A 5,000-nucleotide genomic window follows, 5' to 3' on the forward strand; every position below is an offset into this window, starting at 1 on the left:
CTTGGGTTCCTCTGATCTCGCATTACAAGCTGCTAATGGTTCTACAATAAAAACATACGGATGCTTTGAAACTAACATACGTATTGGATCGCGTTCATTCAATGCACGACTTATCAAAGCTGATGTCAAGCGTCCCCTACTTGGAGCAGATTTTCTACGTCATCATAATCTGCTTGTGGATATTCGTGGTCGACGCCTTATCGACGCTGAAACGTTTTCGCACGTACCTTGTTCAGTAAGTTCAGGTTGCGCAAACGCCGAACTCTCACCACTCGAGCCGAACTGCAATACATTCAGAAAATTATTGAATAACTATCCAGAACTACTTCAACCAACATTTTCAACGGCAACTGTGAAACATGGCGTGCAACATTTCATCACAACCAAAGGTCGCCCAGTATTCGCACGTGCTCGTCGCCTGGCTCCAGAAAAACTCTTGTGTGCAAAAAAGGAATTTTTGGAAATGGAGAAAATGGGCATAATTCAAAAATCAAAGAGCCCTTGGGCTTCCCCATTACACATGGTCCCCAAGGCTGATGGCAAATGCGTCCCTGCGGAGATTTTCGTCGACTTAACGATGCTACTATACCAGATCGATATCCTGTCCCACACATTCATGATTTTACAGCAAACTTAGACGGTAAGATCATCTTCTCGAAGATCGACCTTGTCAGAGGATACCACCAAATTCCAGTCGCTCCAGAAGACGTCCCAAAAACGGCAGTGATAACCCCTTTCGGCCTTTGGGAGTTCTTAAGAATGCCATTTGGATTAAAAAATGCAGCACAAGCATTCCAACGTTTAATGGACTCCATTTTACAAGATTTAGACTACGTATTTTGTTATTTAGACGACATTCTGGTTGCAAGTTCAACTGAGGCAGAACACATGGAACATCTCAAAATCGTATTCGAAAGACTTAGAAACCAAGGCCTCGTTATCCGTCTTGAGAAATGTCTTTTCGGTGTGAGATCTCTTAACTTCCTTGGCCATCACATCTCGCATTCTGGATCTGTGCCAATGGCGACAAAAATTGAGGCTGTTAAACAATTTCCACAACCAAAAACCATCAAGTCACTTCAAGAGTTCCTCGGAATGTTGAATTTTTACCATCGTTTCATTCCGAGACTAGCTGAAATACTTCGACCCTTATATAGTGCTTTGAAAGTCAAAAAACAACGCCAAGCACTTACGTGGACGCAAGAAATGTTGAAAGCCTTTACTGACGGTAAAAATGCACTAAGTAACGCTACAATGTTAGCCCATCCTTGCTTGAACTCACCCCTCGCTTTAACGTCTTACGCCTCCGACCAAGCTGTGGGCGCTGTCCTTGAACAACTTAATCATCAAGGTAATTGGGAACCATTGGCATTTTTCAGCAGGCAGTTACGTAAACCTGAACAGAAATACAGTACCTTTGATAGGGAGTTGCTTGGCATTCACTTAGCCATCCGTCATTTCCGTTTCATCATTGAAGGGAGACAATTCGCTATTTTTACTGACCATAAACCATTAATCCATGCCATGTCCAAATCAACTGAACCATGGTCAGCTCGTCAACAAAGGCACTTATCTGCCATATCCGAGTTCACAACTGACATCCGACACATTTCTGGAAAAAACAACACTGTCGCAGATTGTCTCTCAAGAGCAGTTACAAACTCAGTCTCAATTGGCATCGACTATCAAGCTATGGCGGAATCCCAAGAAAATAGCATTGACATACAGGCTTACAAAACTGCATTAACAAGCCTCAAAATCGTCAAAACATCCGTTGACTCGGGTCCAGAGTTAATTTGTGACATCTCAACTGGCTACCTAAGACCTATCGTTCCTACCGACTTCAGAAGACCGGTTTTCGAAATTATTCACAATATGAGTCATCCTGGAGTTAAGGCCACAGTCAGACTTATCAGCAAGAAGTTTATCTGGCATGGTCTTAAGAAAGAAGTGTCAGCATGGGTTAAGCAATGTCACAACTGCCAATCTTCGAAAATTCAAAAACATATACGAGCACCGTTAGAAACATTCCATGTCCCAGGAAAGCGATTCTCACATATAAACATTGACCTCGTTGGACCATTACCTCAGTCAAGGGGGTTCACCCATCTCCTTACTATAATTGACAGGAACACCCGATGGCCTGAGGCAATACCGTTACAAACCACAACAACAGAAGAATGTGCAAAAGCCCCGATCTCCAATTGGATCTCGCGGTTTGGTATTCCTGTTGATATAACTTCTGACAGGGGCTCACAATTTACATCCACGCTATGGAAACAGATGGCCAGTCAACTTGGTGTGCAGATTCATCACACAACTGCGTATCACCCTCAGTCCAACGGCATGATTGAACGGTTTCATCGGTCCTTGAACTCATCCCTCAAAGCTCGTCTAATAACTCCAAATTGGGTGATGAACTACCTTGGGTTCTGCTTGGTTTAAGAACTGCACCTAAGGATGATATCGGTCATTCTTCAGCTGAATTAGTATACGGAGAACCTTTAACAATCCCTGGAGAGTTTATACCTGACCATCCTTCAGACTTCCACGCTAAAGACTTTTTGGCAACCTTTCGGCAAAACGTGTCCCTTCATTCACCACGGCCAACACATCATCACGGCTATCATCAAACAAATTTACCCAAGAACTTGATGTCAGCGAAATATGTTTACATCCGTTTTGACACCACCGAGGACCCCTTCAGAAGCCGTATACAGGTCCCTATGTTGTCATAACCCCTGGAGATAAACAATTCCTGATCGATGTTGGTGGCAAAGCAGAACGGATTTCGATCGACCGACTTAAAGCTGCATTTGTCGATTCTACGCAACCAGTTTCCCTTGCCACCCCAGCTCGTCGTGGACGCCCACCGAATACGAACAGAAAGTTATCGAACAGAAACATACAAAACTCCCGTACTGCTTCTGATGATACTAACGTAGTGCCTACTAAGAAGCTATCTCGCTCAGGACGTACCATTAAACGACCTCGGTACTACAAAGATGACTAGTCCGTGTTTGGGGGGGGGGGGGGGGGGGGGGGGCATGTGTGGCGATCTCCGTTTCCTACGAACTACGAAGACTTACCACATACTGCTGACTGCAAGACTACTCTACACGTCAGATCAGACAAAACGTAAACACGAGAGACCTCATTAAATTTATAAAATTCACTACACATTGCTTTCATTGTTTGTTGTTTCCAGTAAAGTAGATGCTACAAGATATAGATTAAGTGGTCCTACCAGGATATAAATCTCTCGTCGTCATAGATTTCCAGATCATTGAAGCACGCAAGGCAAGGCAAGCTCTCCGACCGCGTCATGGTCTTGATCCGCCGGAGAGGATACAATAATAGGCTTCAACAGTCGTGATGTCACATCCCTCGTAATGACGCATAGTAACTTAAAACTATCGGAACAATGGCGGATCACCTTATGAAATACTTCTTCGACGAGCATAAAAGTTTATTCATATGAGAAAAACATTATAAATCTGATCATGTTTTGACTTTTATACATTCTGATCGCATGACATGTGAAAAAGTTATGTTGTCTAGTCAGCATGAAGAATAAAAAGTACCGATTTGCTTTGTTTAGAACCAAGCTGCTCGTTGCTGGGCGGACGTGACATCTGACTATTTGATCCTATTGATGACATACGTGATATAGGCAGCAACCATTTGTGAATTAATTAATTATTGGACACGCAGGAATGTCAATTATAAGAACCAATCCCCCCCCCCCCTTTCCCTACCACCACCAAAAAAAAAAAAATAGAAAATATTGGCACATTTTAATGATGACTTCCGAATGGCTGGCATATTCCATATTATGATGAATGGACCCGATGAGCCATCCATTATCAGCCATTATCTACCTACTTTGAGCAAAGTCATTAGCGCCTTTCTCTTCACACCTAGACCTCCCTCCATCTGCTTTCCAGCAGGACTCCTCGACGTCCCTGCGAACTAAGTAAGTAAGAGGAGGAAGGACGATAATGGGCCACTCGGGACTCTACGGGGTGACGAGCAGTGTTGTCAGGTCGACTTTTTTAAATTCAGAAAAAAAGTGAGTGGAGCAGGCACTTATGTTGATAACAAAACAACAAGAGATGAAGCGAGTAGGAAAGTGCCAGAAGACAATAGAGAATCAAATGATGGGGGTTTGAACGGGAAATTTTTATTCTTTATTGTCTTCTGGCACTTTCCTACTCACTTCATCTCTTGTTGCCAGGTTGACGGAATTTTATCATCGCATGGCGGGGGGAAAATGGCCTGGCGGATGGCGGATTTTTGATGATTTGTATACCCTTTCTTCTTCTTCTAGGTTCCATGCCTGGTCCAGGCTTCGGATACTGCATGAATTATCTCTCTCCATTCCTCCCTGTCTCTTGCTTTTTCAAGAGCAAGAATACCCTTTAAAAAAGTAAAAGTATAGCAATCAAGTCTAATTATTTCTTCTTTTTTTAACCCCCTAAAGTGACTTTTAGGAGCATCTATTGTGAGTGTATTGTTGGCCTATCTAGATCTTTATTACATAATCTAATTCGGATTAACCGAAGATGAAAACAATATCCGACAGTCTAACTCCCGCTCAAACAAAATCGAAACTCCGAATCTTTGTGCTTTTAAAAGGAAACAGTTGTAAATAGGTGAGTAGTAGTAGCATATTATTTACTCTGAGACAATACACAATTGTTGATTATAAATGTATAAAATCAAATGGCGGATTTTGGACAACAGTCGCAAGTGAAGTAGGAGAATAAAGTTGGCAGATTTCTGGCATAAAGTTGGCGGGAGTTTTGAAAAGGCACCTGACCTGGCAACACTGGTGACGAATCAAATCGTCTCAATTGGATTCAAGTCTGATGTCACGTCGCCCAGCAACGGCGGCCATCGTGGTTCTAAACAAAGAGAATCGCTACTATTATTCTTCATGCTGGCTAGAACTTTTCATATGTCTTGTGATCAGAATGTATAAAAGTCAAAACATGATC

General features: G+C 42.7%; 1 protein-coding gene across 1 annotated transcript in view; it reads left to right on the plus strand.

The window, feature by feature from the left end:
• LOC144956167 (ras-related protein Rap-2c-like) overlaps positions 1 to 5,000 on the plus strand; it is a 94,244-nt gene that overhangs the window by 43,258 nt on the left and 45,986 nt on the right. The gene's annotated exons all lie outside the window — the stretch shown is intronic.

Source organism: Berghia stephanieae, chromosome 10 (assembly GCF_034508935.2).
Source record: "Berghia stephanieae isolate SIO BIC M18660-M18661 chromosome 10, UCSD_Bste_1.3, whole genome shotgun sequence".
NCBI classification, from domain to species: Eukaryota; Metazoa; Mollusca; class Gastropoda; order Nudibranchia; family Aeolidiidae; genus Berghia; species Berghia stephanieae.